The sequence below is a fragment of the Dasypus novemcinctus genome, chromosome 17 (genome assembly GCF_030445035.2).
Source record: "Dasypus novemcinctus isolate mDasNov1 chromosome 17, mDasNov1.1.hap2, whole genome shotgun sequence".
Classification (NCBI taxonomy): domain Eukaryota; kingdom Metazoa; phylum Chordata; class Mammalia; order Cingulata; family Dasypodidae; genus Dasypus; species Dasypus novemcinctus.
The window spans coordinates 36,966,824-36,984,408 of NC_080689.1; the positions used below are offsets into that span (position 1 = coordinate 36,966,824).

A 17,585-nucleotide genomic window follows, 5' to 3' on the forward strand; every position below is an offset into this window, starting at 1 on the left:
ACCATACTGAGAGCCTTCTCTTTTCCATCTGGATATATTTCTCGAATATTTTCCTTGTGGTTACCATGGGGTTAAAATTTAACATCCTAAATATATAACAATCATATTTGACCTCTTACCAACTTGACTTCAGTATTATAAACGTATACTCTTCCTATACCATTCCATCCCTCCCCAGATTTTCATGCTTGATGGCGTCCTAGAGGTGTCTTAGGATATTTTTGCTTTTTATAATCCTTTTTTCTTTCTGCTCCTCAACCTGACTCATTTCAAGTGTCTTGTCTTCGAGTTCACTGAAACTTTCTTCTGCCAACTCCAGTGTGCTCTTGAAACCCTCCTGGGAATTCTTTATTTCCTTTATTGTGGTCTTCAACTCCAGTAGTTCTGTTTGGTTCCTTTTTAAAATTTCTCTCTCTTTACTAAGATTCTCATATTGCTCATTCTTTATTTTCCTGATATCCTTTAGTTCTTCCTCTGTATTTTCCTTCATCTCCTTGAGCATTTTTCAGATCACTTTTTAAAAAGTCTTAGTTTCGTATGTCCACATTCTGGTCATTTTTGTTGGTGTTTTCTGGATTTTTATCCTCTTTGGATGGACCATTATTTCCTATTTCTTTGTCTTGTACTCTTTTGTTGCCCACTGTACATTTTAATATTTTAAAATGTTAACTCTGGGATTTATTCCCTGCAATGTCTACTTCACAATTCATGGTTTTTAAACCAGCTGGTGATAAGACATATTTTCTTAAGCTTCAGCCCTCCTGTCAGGAAGGTGTACCCAAGGCAAATGAGGTAAGCAGGGTCCTTACTGTCTTTTCTGGGCTTGTTTCTTGTCCTGGGCTTGTGCTTGTTAATTGTTTTGGAGTTCCCTGCTTATAGGAGTTTGAATACCTCCTCTGTTTTGCAGGAAACAGACTTCCCTCTCCTGGGTATTTAAGGAAGGCAAACATTTGTTCCAAACTCTCTGTCTCTATAATTTCTTATACTCCTTTCATTGTCTAAGCTGCTTTCACCTGGAGGGCAAATTCTGGGAGGGGGGATATATCAGTAAGGAGTTTCCCAAGTTAGTCTTTCCCAGCTGAAACAGGCCAGGAGTCCACAAAGTGGGCACAGACTAGTTCTAAATTGCCTTAGGGAAGATATCTGGAAGTGTGCCAAGAGCTTCTTCAATGGCTTCCCAAAGTTGAGCTTTTTTGACCTGCCGGGCAAATGCAGCCCTTTAACTAACTGACCTCTGCAGCCCTGAGGAAGCATGGCATCTTTAAGTCTCTTCCACTGCTGCATTTATTTGGGGACAGGTTGGAACAATGGCTGTTCTCTGAGTCAGGCCCCCAGCAATCTGTAATTGCTAATCAAAAGCTGTGATCAGTGATCAGTTGTGCCCCTCCCTGGTCTTGGAAAAGATGATTTTTATGTCCTTTTCTGTCACCAGCAAGCTAGCCAGAGGCTGGGCGCTATGATTGCCTGCTGAGAGAGTGGGGGATGGACTCTAGTAACTGCCTCACAGAGAGCAGTTCCTATTCTTTACCATAATTTGCCAGCCTTTTCCTCCTGTTGTTCCCTGGATGTTGTACTAGTGTTCTGCTAGCCTCTGGAGTTTTAAAATAGTTGTTTTGGACAGTTCCTGCCTGTTTAATAGTTGTTCTGATGGAAGGACTGAATCCTGGAGTTTCCTACTCCTCCGTTTTGGCATAATCCAAGGTTCTAATTTCTAACTCCCAATTTCAGTGATTCTTTCAACTGGTGTATATATTAACAACAAAATAACTTCTAAAACTTAACAACAAAAAGAATGCCTCTAATTTCTTTCTAACTCCAAAATTCAATGATTCTTTGAACTGGGAAGAGCATATAGAGATTTACTTTATGGAAAAGTGAAAAAAGTGACTTGAAAATTTTTATCCTCAAATTATTTTTGATTCAGACCATTTTCCACACCAGCAGTTCTTAGTTATAAGGGGTAATTTGCAGTAATATTTAAAATGTTGATATTTGTGAAAATTTTACTTTTAATAACAATAGTAAATTCGTGTAAATAACTATTCTCTGTAATACTCTTACACGAATAATTTTTTAAACTTTTATTGTGATAACATAAATATGTTTCCCACTTTAACCACTTTCAAGAATACTATTCATTGGTGTTAATTACATTCACAATATTGTACCACCCTCATTACCATACAAATTTTTCCATCACCACAAACAGCACCTCTGTCCCAGTTAAGTATTAACTCTCTATTGCCTACCCCATTCCCCACTCCTGATACCTTGAAATCTTTTTTTTTTTTTTTCACATGGGCTCTCCTCGTGGAGTGCACTCCTTGTGCAGTGCACTCCTTGTGCGTGGGGCTCCCCTACGCAGGGGACATCCCTGTGTGGCGTGGCACTCCTTGTGTGCATCAGCACTGTGCATGGGCCTGCTCATCACATGGGCCAGGTGACCCTGGGTTTGAACCCTGGACCTTCTATATGGTAAGCAGACGCTCTATCAGTTGAGCCACATCCACTTCCCGTACCTTGAAATCTTAAAACTTAAATTTATTTTGGCAGATAAGTTGACTAATTCATTGATTCAACAGGAATTATTTATTATTTTAAAAGCTGTGGGTTATAGAATAATCATACATAAAACAGAGGATTCTCATATATCATCCTATTAGTAACACATTGCAATGGTATGGAACATTTGTTACCGTTAATGACAGCACATTTTTATAAATTGTACTGTTAGCTATAATCCATGATTTAACTGTGAGGTACAGTTCCACAGTTTTTATTTTAAATTTTAATTTTATTACCATATATACAATCTAACATTTTCCTTTTTAACCACACTCAGATATATATTTCAGTTCTGTTAATTATGTTCACAGGGCTACCATTACTACCATTCAATACCAAAACTAATATACTTTGTCTTTATGAATTTGCATATTCTCATTATTTCATATAAGTGAGATCATACAATATTTGTCCTTTGTGCCTGGCTTATTTCACACTCAGCATGGTGTCTTCAAGATTCATCCATGTTGTAGCATATATCAGATCATCATTCTTTTTTATGACTGAATTATATTCCATTGCATGTGTGTGTGTGTGTTTGTGTGTGTGTGTGTGTCTACACCACATATTGTTTATCCATTCACCTGTTGATGGAAACTTGATTTGCTTCCCCCTTTTGGCTATCATGAATAATGTGTTATGAACACTTGTGTAAAGATACCTACTGAGTCCCTACATTTAAGTCTTTGGAGTATATACCTAGAAGTGGGATCACTGGTAATATGGTAATTCTTTACTTAACTTTCTGAGGAATGGCCAAACTGTTTTCCACAGAAGCAGTACCACTTTACATTCCCACCAGCGATGCATGAGGGTTTTTTTCCTGCATCTTTGTCAAATCTTGTTATTTTCTGTTTTTCTAATTATAGTCACCCTAGGTGGTGTGAAGTGGAATCTCATTGTGGTATTGGTTTGCGTTGTCCTGATGTCTAATGTTGTTGAGCATCTTTTCATGTGTTTATATATCTTTTTTTGAAAACTGTCTATTCAAGTTTATGGCCAATTTCTTTATTGGGCTGTTTATCATTTGTTGTTGAGTTTTAAGAATTCTTTATATATTCTGGATATTAAATTCTTATCACAGACATGGTTTCCAAATATATTCTCCCATTCTGTAGGTTTTCTTTTTCATTTTCTTTTATTTTTTTTCTTTTTTGAGGTACTAGGGCAAGGGATTGAACCCGGGACCTCGTATATGGGAAGCCGGTACTCAACCACTGAGCCACATCAGCTCCCCATCTTTTCATTTTCCTCATAATATACTTTGATGCACAAAAGCTTTAAATTTTGATGAGGTCCAATTTATTTATTGTCCCTTTTGTTGCTTATGTTTTTAGTGTCATATCTAAGAATCCATTGCTGGATCCAAGATAATGAAGATATTTCCCTATATTTTCTTCTAAGAGTTTTATACTTTTAGTTCTTATATTTAGATCTTTGATCCACTCTGAGTTAAATTTTTATATGGTATGAGGTATGGGTCCACTTTCATTGTCTTGAATGTGGATATTCAGTGTTCCTTGTACCCTTTATTGACGATACTATTCTTCACCCATTGAATAGACTTGGCAACATTGTCAAAAATTAATTGGCCATAGATGTCTGTCTGTGTCCTGTACAAGGCTGTTTTGATTAGTGTAGCTTTGTAATAAGTTTTGAAATCAGGAAGTGCTTGAGTCCTCCAACTTTGGTCTTTTACAGGACGGTAGAATTGATATCTTAGCAATATATAGTCTTCTAACCCAGGAACACAAAAGTCTTTCCATTTATTTAGGTCTTCTGTAATTTCTTTCTGCAGTGTTTGTTATTTTCCATACTTTGATTCTTTTAGTTGCTATTTTAAATGGAATTGTTAATTTCCTTTTTGTTCATTGCTGTATGTTCACTGCTGTATGAACACTCATTTTTGTATGTTGGTCTTTTACCCTACACTTTGCTGAATTTGTTTATTACTTCTAGTAGCTTTCCGGTAATTTCTTTGGGATTTTCTACATATAGGATCAAGTCTTCTGCAAATAGGGAAAAGTTTTGTTTCTTCCTTTCCCGTCTGGATGCTTTTTATTTCTATTTCTTGCCTAATTGTTTAGCTAGACCTTCCCGTACACAATGAGAAATAACAGTGGTGACAGTGGGCATCCTTGCTTTGTTTCTGAAATCCTTCAGTGTTTTACCATTGAGTGTGAGCTTAGCTATGAATTTTCCATATATATACTTGTCATGTTGAGTTAGTTTCCTTCTATTTCTAGTTTTTTAAGTGTTTTATTAAAAAAACAGTTACTGAATTTTGTCAAATGCCTTTTCTGTGTCAATTGAGATGATAATGTGTTTTTTTCCTTTATTCTTTTGATTTGGTTATTACATTAATTGATTTTTCTGTGTCAGATCACCCTTGTGTTCCTAGAATAAATGCCATTTGGTCATAGTATATAATCCTTAAATAATGTGCTGTTGGATTGGTTTGCTAGTATTTGTTAAGGATTTTGCATCTATATTCACAATGGATGTTTATGTATAATTTTCTTTTCTTGTGGTACCTTTATCTATCTTTGGTATGAGCATGACTCTGGCCTCATATAGTGAGTTAGGGAATGTTCCCATTTCTCCAGTTTTTTGGAAGAGTTTGAGCAGAATTGGTGTTAATTCTTCTTTGAAGGCTTGGTAAAATTTAATAATGAAGCTATCTGGTCCTGAATTTTTCTTTGTTGGGAGGTTTTGATTATTGAGTCATTCATTCCCCCACATCCCTCCCCCCCCCCCTTTTTTAAGGAGGTATCAGGGATTGAACCCAGGACCTCATATATGGGAAGCAGGTGCTCAGCCACTGAGCTACCTACTTCCCCTCTTAACTTTTTATAGATTTGTTGAAGTCTTCTGTTTCTTCTTGTGTCATTTTAGGTAAATTGAGTATATCTTAGAATTTATGTCATCTAGGTTATCTAATTTCTTGACATATAATTGATCATAGCACCCTGTTATAATCCAGTTTATTTCTGTGGAGTCTGTAATGTCCCCCTTTCAGTTCTAATTTTCATTATTTGTATCCTCTCTCTCTCTTTGTCAATCTAGCTAAAGGTTTGTCAATTTTATTGATTTTTTTCAAAGAATCATATTTTGGTTTTATTGCTTCTCTCAATTGTTTTTCAATTCTCTATTTCATTTATCTCTTTTCTAATCTATTTCCTTCCTTTTGCTCACTTTGGGTATAGCTTATTATTCTTTTTCTAGCTCCTCTGGGTGTGAGTTTAGATATCTGATTTGAGATCTTTCTTGTTTTTTCTTTTTTAATGTAAGCATTAACAGCTATAAATTTCCCTTTGGGCACTGCCTTTGCTGCGTTCTGTAAGTTTTGGGTATGTTGTGTTTTCACTTCCATTCATATCAAGATATTTCCCAATTTCCTTTCTTCTTTGACCCATTGGTTTTTTGAGTGTACTGTTTAGTTTCCACATATCTGTGAATTTTCCATTTCTCCCTGTTATTGATTTCTAGCCTTATTCAACTGTGGTTGAAGAAGATACTTTGTATGATTTCATTCTTTTTAAATTTATTGAGACTTGGTTGTGGCCTAACATGTGGTCTATACTAAGAATGACCCCAATGCAGTAGAGAAAAAGGCATATTCTGCTATTGTGGGATGAAACACTCTGTCTATGTCTATTCTGTCTAGGTGGTTTATAGTCTTGTTCAAGTCTTCTGTTTACATATCAGTTTACAGTCTAGATGTTTTATCCTTCATTGAATGTGGTGATAAGAAGTTTCCTACTATTAATGTAGAACCATCTATTTTTTTCTCCAAATCTGTTAATGTTTGCTTCGTACATTTTGGTGTTCCGCTGTTAGGTGCATATATATTTATAGTTTTTATATCTTCTTGTTGAATTGAAGCTTGTATTACTTGCTTGTCCCTTATACATTTTTGACTTAAAGTCTAATCTGATATTAGCTCCCTTTTGGTTACTGTTTGCATGGAATATTTTTCCATCCTTTCACTTTCAGTATTCTTGTGTCTTTGAATTTTTGGTGAATTTCTCATAAACAGCATATAGATAGGCCATCCTTTTGAAAAATTTTTATTTATTCCCCTCCCCCCTCCTTGTGGCTTGCTTGCTGTCTGCTCTCTGTGTCTGCACACTCCTCTGCATTTTTGCTTGTCTCCCTTTTTGTTGCATTTCCTTGCTGAGCCGGCTCTCATGGCGCCTGCGGCCTGGTGGCCCTCTGTGGTGCTGGGGCTGGTGGCTCTCCTCAGTGTGTGGGTGAGCCTGCCTTCACAAGGAGACCCTGGGACACAAACCCAGGGCCTCCAACACGGTAGACCGGAGCCCAGCTGATTGAGCCACAACCACTTGCCTAGGTCATCCTCTTTAAAAAATCCATTCTGTCTATTTCTGCCCTTTGGAAAGTTTAATCTATTCACTTCTTTTCTCCTTCCTTCCTTCCCTCCTTCCTTCCTTCCTTCCCTTCTTCCTTCCTTCCTCTTTCCTTCCTTCCTCTTTCCTTCCTCCCTTCTCTTCCTCTCTTCCCTCCCTTCCCTCCCTTCCTTTTTCCCTCCCTTCCTGCCAATTGAACCTGGGACAATGTATGTGGGAAGCCTGTGCATACATCCTGAGCCACACCAGCTCCCCCAAATTGGTTTTTTTGTTTCTTTGCTTTTAGGAGGTACTGGAGATCAAACCCAGGACCTTGTGTGTGGGAATCAGGTGTTCAGCCACTTGAGGTGCATCTGCTCCCCAGTCCATTCACATTTAAAGTAACTACTGATAGTCAGGATTTTCTTCTGCCATTTTGCTGTTTAATTTTTGTAGGTCTTATACCATTTTTGTCCCTGAATACTTCCACTACTGTCTACTTTGAGTTTAGTCGATCCTTTGTAGTGAACCACTTCGAGTCCCTTATTTTCTTCTGTGATTACTTTTCATATATTTTCTTTATGGTGACCATGGGGCTTAAATTTTAACATCCTAGATCTTCAGTAGTTGATACCAACCTAACTCGAATGGCATCCACAAAAAACCCTATGTGCCTCCACATTTATTCTTGTCATAAATTACATCTTTATACATTGTGCCCCAAATCATTGTTTAATCATATTTCATGTAAGAAGTAAAAATTGGAGTTACAAACCAAAAATACAACATTCCCAGCATTTATAATTACCCATGTGGTTGTCTTTACCAGAGATCTTTATGCAGTAGTGATCTACTCTGAAGATCTGTCTTTACTATTGGTTACAGAGCAGTTCTAATGGTGACAAGCCCTTTATGTTTTTGTTAATCTGGGAGTGTTGAAATCTCTCCCTCATTTTGAAGGACAGTTTCACTATGTATTGAATTCTTAGTTAGCAATTATTTTCTTTCAGCACTTTAAATATGTCATCCCACTCCCTTCTGCCTCCATAGTTTGTGATGAGAAATTGGCATTTAATCTTCTGAGGCTCCCTTGTACATGACACACTGCTTCTCTTGTACAGTTGTCAGGATTCTCTTTTTTTTCCTTTGGTATTTCAGTTTGATTATAGTATGTTTGGGTTTGGATCTCTGAGTGTATTCTGTTTTGAGTTTGCTGAGCTTCTTATATTGAGTATATTCACGTTTTTCATTAAATTTGGGAAGTTTTCAGCGTTTATTTCTTCAAATAGTCTTTCTTCCTTTTCCTCACTTTCTTCTCATTCTGGAACTCCCATAATGCATCTGTTGGTCTGCTTGATACTATCCAGCAGGTCTCTTAGGCTCTGTTCACTTTTCTTCATTATTTTTTCTTTCTGCTCCTCAGACCTGATAATTTCAATTTTCTTATCTTCACATTTCTTGGCTCTTTCTTCTACCAGCTCTGGTTTGCTGTTGAATCCTCTAGGGAATTCATTTTGTTTCAGTTATTGCTCTATCTCTATTTGGTTCCCTTCTAATTTCTATCTTTATTGAAATTCTCATTTTGTTTATATATAATTTTCCCTGATATCCTTTAGTTCTTGTGTTTTCCTTTAGCTCTTTGAGCATATTTAAAACCATTTTCAAAAAAATCTTTTGCCTAGTATCTGCAAAGTTTGGTTTCTTCATTGAAGGTTTCTGATGTTTCATCTTTCTCTTTTGGATGGATCCTCATTTTCTCTTTCTGTGTATGTCTTGTTATCTTTTGTACATTTTACTCTTTTAATATATTAACTCTTTAATTTAGTCTGTGAAGTGTCTTTTTCTTAGGTTTGCATCTGACTTGTGATATGACAGAGATTTCCCTGAATGCCAGGAGCTAACAAAAACAAACATGCAAAAAACACCTTTTATAGTCTTTGCAGATTGGCTGGTGCACTCCTTTAGAGCTTAGTCCTCCTAACAATGAACCTGAAAATCAGTCCAAGACAAAAGTGTAGGGTACTCTTCAGTCTTTTCTGAGCATGCGTCTTATTCTAGGCATGTATTCATTATCTTGAGAATTATGTTTACATGGATCTGCATACTCCTTCTTCTCCGTATGAAATAATTTTTCCTGTTGGTCTTCATTACTCTGTTGTATGTCTTAAAGTTGGCAATCCATTGCCCCGCTGGCACTGAAATTTGATTGTTTCCTACACTGATTTAGCTGTCTGCAAGCTGCTTCTGTGTGCAGGGCAATTTCTGTAATGGCAAATTTGATATGAGTGTCCTGGTTCAGTCTTTAGGCTGCCTCCAGACATATTGGCACAGATATATATGTACCCCCACTATACTCATAGGGTGTTACTCTGTTCCCCCCAGAACCTGGACCAAGCTTCTGCAATGATAGTGCAAATTGGCCACACACTAAGTTGGGGGAGGGGGAGGTGAGAGGGCCAGCAATGGAACTATGAGGTTTTCCTACCATTTTAAGTTGTCACTTTCTTAGTTTGGTACTCACCCAGTTACTGGATCTCATTAACTCTTTTCTCAAGCACCAAGAAAGATGATTCTGCCAGTTTTTGCTAGTTTTTGTGGCGGGGGGGGGGGGGGGGGATGGAACCCTGGAGTGTCATATTCTGCCAATTTGATGATTGAAAGAATTGATTTCATAAGTGGAGTAAAGGAGTGGAGTGCAGAAATTGTGTGTACATGCAGCCTTTCTCATTTTTCTGTTGCATGGTGCCTTCCTGTTGCTGACCCACCTTTTAGAATGGTGGAGAGAATGAATTATTTTAGGACTTTCCCTAAATATTTTGGGGGGTTGTTGAAATCTTGGTATAGCCAATACATTGTGCTTGGCTTCTGAATGCTATCTGTCCATGTGTGTTGATGTAAAAAGTTGAAACCCCCTATTTACCTATATACTTATTATTCCCAGTGTCGTAAGGGGGACTAAGACTATTCAAACCTCAGAAATTGTTTTCTAGACATTTCCATCATAATACTCTTTCCTTTTCTACCTTTGCCTCATTTATAGACTTGGTGTCTTGCCCTATCTCTAAATTTTACCTGGAGTTGTCTTCCAAGGTTTGTAGAATAATCCAGATGGACTGAAAACATGATTCTGAAAGAAAGGATTGGGGCATGCAGGGTGATGGAATCTGCAGCTGAGGGAAAAGTCACAGGAATCTTTGCTTCAGAGGAAGGCAGGTGGGGACTTGGCATTAGGAGTGCTGAATTCCCAGCTCTTCATTGTTTTCCAGACCTTGGGGAAGGTATCTGCATGCTCTGTCCTTTCTGGATTGTTGTGAAGTTTAAGTGAGATTGTTTTAGTGTGCTAAAGGCTGCCCATGCAATATACTCGAAATGAGTTGGCTTCTATAATGGGAATTTATTAAGTTTAAAGCTTACAGTTCTGAGGCCATGGAAGTATCCAAATCAAGGCATCATCAACAGAAGCTGCCTCACCAAGTGCAGCTTTGGGCAATCAGGCACATGACCAGGCATAAAGGGCTCTGCCTTCTCCTCCAGGATTACTTTCCTTTCCAAGCTCAGTTGTGGACAACCGCACACGTGGCTAGTCTCTCCCCTTTCCTCTGGGCCTCGTCTCTTTCCACTTCTTGTGGGCTTCTTTCCATGCATCTGTGCTCTGTTGATTCCAGCCTCAAGCCTCCAGGACCTCTCTTTTAGCTTCTCTCAAGGTTTCTCTGTCTCTGCCGTTTTTCTCTCTATGTCTCTGCATGTTCCTTCAATTTATAAAGGACTCCAGTGAAAGGATTAAGACCCACCCTGGGTCATGCCCTACTGAGGTGATCTTATCAAAAGGAAGATCCCTTATCTGAATCTAATCAAAAGGTCCCATTTACAATAAGAATGTACAGGAATGGATTAGCTCTAAGGGCATGATCTTCTTGAGTTCACCCAGCTTCAAACTGTCACAGGGATGTTGCCTGTCAAAGGGCTCTGTAAATGGTGAAGATGCTGGGTCCACTGGGAGGTGCAGGGAAAAAAGGTTAAATAGATGCTAATGTTTGAATATTTTTGGATTTCAATGTTTGAAGAGAGGGGTGAAGTTAGAGATGACTGAAGGAAGATGCATCTAAACTTCTCAAGTCTGAGCTTTCTCATCCCTCCCAAAGACCAAAAAGACTTGTGGGAGACCAAAGCTCTGGACAGGGCATGACCCCCCTTCCCCCCAGGAGAGGAGGCATGTTAGGTGGGAAGGAGAGTTTTAGTTGATGGAATTGGTTTTAGTTGTTGACTTTGAGCCTATGGCTGGTGGAGGCTTTGAAATCAGGATAAAGGGATGAGGTCATGCAAATGGAGGGGGCAAAAGGGATAAGAGAAATGCAAGTGAGTGTAAAAAGGATTGAAAAGGAAAAGCAAAAAGAGGAATAGAGAAGCGAAGAAAGGAGGGGCACAGTGGGACAAACCTCAGGAAACAAACTCACTCCTAACTACAGGGGTTAGACCCTCAGCTGCACACTTGAGAACAGTCTCTAAAGCCTGCCTTTTTTTTTTTTAATGAGTATACTCTTGTATTCGTCATGTGCAGTTAGTTTTTAATTTGTATGTTTGGTTAAGCACTTTGCTATTTAGTAAGAAAACTTGTCCTGAAAATATATCAGGATATGATGCTCATTTTAATTTACCAAACCATATTCCAAGCTTTGTAATTATTCCCACATTATTACATCCTTAGACATTACTGTTCAAACCACCTGCCTTTTAAACAGGAACAAAGGTTTGGATTCCTGTTGGGTGCAATACAGAATTCTGTTTGGCTGAATTAAATTCTCTTTATATTTGCTGAATGCCTTCTCAGGAAGTCTCCTACATAGGAGTGGGAAGTGTGGTTTGCACAGATTTGGGATTCAAGGTAGGAAATCATTTGTAAGGTGTGTGTGGTGGTTTGAAGCTGTACATTCCCCAGAAAGGCATGCTCTTAAATTTAATCCTTTCCTCTGGGTTTGGACTCATTATAAGTAGCATGTTTTGAGGAGCTACTTCAGTTAGGTGTGACCCTCCTCAGTCTGGATGGGTCTTAATCTTTTTACTGAAGTCTTTTTTAAACAGAATGAATACAGAGAGAGAGAGACAGAGAGACAGAGAGGGAAAAAGTCATAGAAGCAAGAAGTGGAAACACTGAACACCAGAAGAGAAGGGAGAGACCAGCAAACACCACCATGTGGCCGAGGAGCCAAGGATTGCCAGCAGCCAGTCTTCAGGAAGAAAGCATCACCTTATGATGCCTTGATTTGGACATTTTTCATGGCCGCAAACTGTAAGCTAGTAAATTCCCATTGTTAAAAGCCAGCCCTTTTCATGGTGTCTGCTTTGAGCAGCCAAGCAAACTAAGATAGTATGCTTTAAAAAAGTTCAGGGCTTCATTACAAAGTAATGGGATTGATTTCATTGTCCTGCTTAAGGAAATTACTTTGTCTTGCAAAAAAGGAAAATCTCTTAAGAAATCAATATCACTTCCAAATTTGAAGCTACCAAGGTAAAATTGATGATGCAAAATGTTTTGTATGAATCAGAAAAGGATTCAGTCTGAAGCTGAATTTTTCCCTTGGTCCTCATTTTCTTTTTTTAATAAACCTACCTAATGTAAATATTTTCAAGAGCTCTTACCCTGTATGAGGAGTTATTTTGGCTGTCCTTAAGGAGGGCTGGATGGGGGTGGGTCCAGAAATATTGCTACTGATTTCCTGTGTTGAAACACAGTCCTTCCCACTCTGAGGGGAAAGTACTTCATCGCACCTCCAGACTATGACAGTAAATACCTTCCAGAAATGCAATGTAATGTAATTGCAGTGATAGTAAAATGCCTTCCAGAAAGAACCAGAGAGCTGCTGCTCTGCAGTGTGTTTTCATGCCCTCAGGAACATATGGAAGTAACAAATGACAACATTGAGTGCACCCTGTCACCAGTGCCAGCGGAGCCCCAGACCCTCTTTCTCTTTGTTTTGGCTCTATTTCAAGCTTGAATGATTGCATTTGCGGAACTCCATTATCAACAAGAAAAGGTGAGAATGTGGGCTGAAGGTAGATGTATGCCTTTCCCATAGGCATAATTTTAGCAGTTTTGCATTTCACATCAGTGGATCTCATGCAGTTTTTCTTTCTGTCACATTGGTAGTTTGACTAAAATTCCCAGCACTATGGCCCATCTACTTAGTGGCAACATTGTTTCTCCTTTTGAAAAAAATTCTCAGTTGGAATGTTACCATCTTAGAATTGTTTTAAGAGTTGGAAAAGACTTCAGAGATCATTTTAGTCTAATCACATGTTTACACAGTTGGAACTGGAGCCTAGAAAGGCTATACTCAAAAGCTAGTGAGTAGAGGCAGTGCCCAGTATTGGGGTTACCCACCCCTCCAGGTCAGTGCTGCGATCCCTGCACCTCATAGCCTCTGGGGTAATTAGAATGATTTAAAAAATGTATAGTGCATTAGATTGTGCTGAAGTGACCTGTGTTCAAGTCCTGATTCTTTACATGCCTAGGAATATACCCATGAGAGATAACCATGCAAAAACTTACCTCTCAGTGCTCATAAGAGCTTTATTCACAATAGCCAAAAAGTGGAACAACGCAAACCTCTATCTTCTGATGAATGGATGAATAAAATGTAGTATAGCCACACAATGGAATATTATTTAGCCATAAAAGGGAATGAAGTTCTGATTCATGTTACAACATGGATGACCCTTGAAAACATTATACTAAGTGAAAGATACTAGTCACAAAAGGTCACACATTGTATGATTCCATATATATGAAATGTCCAGAGTAATCAAATCTATAGAGACAAAGTAGTTCAGTTGTTGTCAAGGCCTGGGCAAGATACCAATAAAAAATTACAATCCATACCAAGAAACAAAAAAATATGACCCAGTTAAAGGAAAAGATAAGCCTCCAGATGACATAAAGGAGTTGAGACAACTAATCATAGATATTCAAACAAATCTCCTTAATAAATTCAATGAGATGGCTAAAGAGATTAAGGATATTAAAAAGACATTGGATGAGCACAAAGAATAATTTGAAAGCATACAGAGAAAAATAGCAGATCTTATGGGCACAAAAGGCACAATAATTGAAATTAAAAATATACTGGAGGGTGGTAAGCGGCTGTGGCTCAATCAAATGAGCTCCCACCTAGCATATGGGAGGCCCTCAGTTCATGTCCTGGGGCCTCCTTGTGAAGGCAGGCTTACCTGCATTCTGTGGAGTGCTGCCTGGCCTGCAGACACACTAGAGAGCCAACTCAGCAAAAACAAACAAACAAACAAAAAACCTGACACAACAAAAAGAGGGAGACAAGTGAGAACACAGAAGAGCCCACAGCTAGTGGACACAGAGAGCAGACAACAAGCAAGCAGTAAGGGAGGTGGGGAAATAAAATAAATAATAAATACAGACACAGAAGAATGTACAGCAAATGGACACAGAGAGCAGACAGCATACAAAAAGTTGCAAGGGGAGATAAAAAATACACTGGAGGCATATAATAGCAGATTTGAGTAGACAGAAGAAAGGATTGGTAAGCTTGAAGAAATGGCTTTCAAAAGTGAACATACAAAAGAACAGATGAAGAAAAGAATGGAAAGAATTGACAAGTCTCAGGGAAGTAAACAACAGCAAGGGATATGCAAACATACATGTCATGAATGTCCCAGAAGGAGAAGAGAATGGAAAAGCAGCAGAAGGAATAGTTGAAGAAATACTGGTAGAAAATTTCTCGACCCTATTTAAGGACATAGATATCCATATCCAAGAAGCTCAACATACTCCCATCTGAATAAATCCGAATAGACCAATTCCAAGACACATACTCATCAGAATGTCAAATGCCAAAGACAAAGAAAGAATTTGAATGCAACAAGAGAAAAGCAATGCATAACTTATAAAGGATACCCAATAAGATTCAGTGCCATTTTCTCATCAGAAACCATGGAGGCAAGAAGGCAGTGGTATGACACATTTAAGAAATTGCAAGAGAAAAATTTCCAGCCAAGAATCTTATATATCCAGCAAGATTAACTTTTGAAAATGAGGATGAGATTAGAATATTCACAGATAAACAGAAACTGAGAGAGATTGTAACCAAGAGACTGGCTTTGCAGGAAATACTAAACAGTGTGCTACAGTCTGAAAAGAAAAGACAGGAGAGAGAGGCTTGGAAGAGAGTCTAGAAATGAGGAAGATTATATCAGTATAAGTAACTAAAAGTCTCAAAAGAGTGTGAAAATAAATACGACAGATAAAACCTAAAGGTCAAAATGGATGAAATAAGAACTGCCTTTACAGTAATAACATTGAATGTTAATGAATTAAACTCCCCAATCAAAACACACAGACAGGCAGAATGGTTAAGAAAATATGAGCCACCTATATGCTGTTTGCAAGAGAATCACTTTAGACCCAAGGGTACCAATAGATTGAAAATGAAAGCCTGGAAAAATATATTCCATGCATCCAGTCCTCCTCTTATAAAAAACAACAACTGGAGTACCTATACTTATATATCAGATGGAATAGACTTTAAAAGACAGTAGTAATGTGCAATCTGAGGAGAAAGTCAGGAAAAAGAAAATTCTATTTACAATAGTTACTAAAAGAATCAAATATTTAGAAATAAACTTAACCAATGACATAAAACTTGTATTCAGAAAACTACAACTCATTGTTACAAGAAATAAAAAAAAGACTTAAATAACTGGAAGAACATTCCATGCTCATGGATTGGAAGACTAAATCTCATTAAGATGATGTTAGTTCTACCCTAATTGATATACAGATTCAATGCAATCCTGATAAAAATTCTACCAGCATTTGTTAAATAAATGGAAAACATGATTATCAAGTTTATTTGGAAGGGTAAGATGTCCCAAATAGCCAGAAACATCTGAAAAGGAAAAGTGAATTTGGAGGACACTAACTTTTGGACTTTAAATCATCTTACCTAGCTACAGTGGTAAAAACAGCATGGTGCTGGCATAAAGACAGACACATAGACCCATGGAACCAAACTGATGGTTAAGAAACAGACCCTCACATCTGTGGTCAAGTGATATTTGACAAGCCTGTCAGACCCACCCAGCTCAGGCAGAACAGTCCATTCAACAAATGTGCTGAGAGAACAGGATATCCATAGTCAAAAGAAGGAAAGAGGATCCCTATCTCATACCTTATACAAAAATGAACTCAAAATGTATAAAAAACCTAAGTATAAAAGCAAGAACCATAAAGCTTCTAGAAGAAAATGTAGGAAACCATCTTCAAGACCTGGTAGTAGGTGGTGGATTCTTAAAGGAGATAAGAGGAGGACTGAAAAGGACTACTGATGTTTAATGTATATAGAAGTTTTAATTAACTTTATTGTGAAAGATGTATAGAGTTGATGGTAACACATTATAGTAATAGCTGGTTTATAAATGGAAATGTGACTGAAAAGGGTAGCCTAGGGATGTAAATGCCAACTGAAAGAAAGAGAATAATCTAGGGACTGAATAATATAGTAAACCTAGAGGTGGATGAGAATTGTGGTTGATGGCACAGATGCAAGAGTGTCCTTTTTGAGCTAGAGCAGATGTACATCACTATTTCAGGATCGTGGGAATTTGAAGCATGGGAAAAATACAACTGAAATGACCAATGGACTGTGATTAACAGTAATAATGTAATATTTTTAAAATTTATTTTATTTTTTAATCTTTCTTTTTTTTGTAATAATGTAATATTCATTCACATAAGCCAAAGATGTACTGTGTTGATGATGGTGGCGTATGGAAAAAGTGTGCCAAATACATGCTATGGACCTGGTAAATCTGATGATATTATCTCATAATCTGTAACAAATTTACACCACAGTGTGGTTTGTTGATAGAGGGGTGTTGTATGGGAATCCTGCACACCTGCATAATTGTTTTATAAGTTTACAACTTTTGTTTTAAAAAGTATATTTAAAAAATAATGATAGCATGGCTTGGGGGAAAATACACCAACTATAAGATAAGTACTATAGTTAGTAGTAAGATTTTGACAATATTCTTTCATAATTTGTAACAAATGTACACAACAATGCATGGTATTGGTAGTGGGTTGATTTATGGGATCTCTGTATGATGTTATGCATGTTTGCTTTTTAAGTTCACAACTTTTACTATACATTTATTATTTATATATGTTCATATATAAATGATAGAAAATAATAATAATAATAATGGGGTGGGCTGGGGAAAATACTCTAAATGTAAGATACTTTGGTTGGTAGGAATATTTAAGGATGTTCTTTAATTATTAGTTAAAATTGTTTTACAACAATGCAAGGTTTTGTTGGTAGAGTGAGGTATGATGTCCCTGTATGATGTTATGTATGTTTGTTTTGTAAATTTACAACTATTACCCTACATCATTGTTGATGTATGTTTATGTATGTGTGACATACTTCAATAAATTTAAAAAAATGTAAATAGAAGAAAGAACTAATAAAGATAAAAGCATATCAATGAAAATGGATATAGAAAAGTAATAAAATCAGTAAAAAAAAAAAAAAAAAAAGATGTCTAAGAATAGCAACTCCACAGAGACCAAAAGTGGATTACAGGTTACTAGGGAATAGATGGGGTGGGGAAAGAGGGAGTATATGTTTGGTTGGTATGTGT

The 17,585-nt window shown here is 37.4% G+C and overlaps 1 protein-coding gene across 1 annotated transcript in view; it reads left to right on the top strand.

The window, feature by feature from the left end:
• The window catches only part of STON1 (stonin 1), a 136,391-nt gene that overhangs the window by 37,947 nt on the left and 80,859 nt on the right, over positions 1-17,585 (top strand). The window lies entirely within an intron of this gene.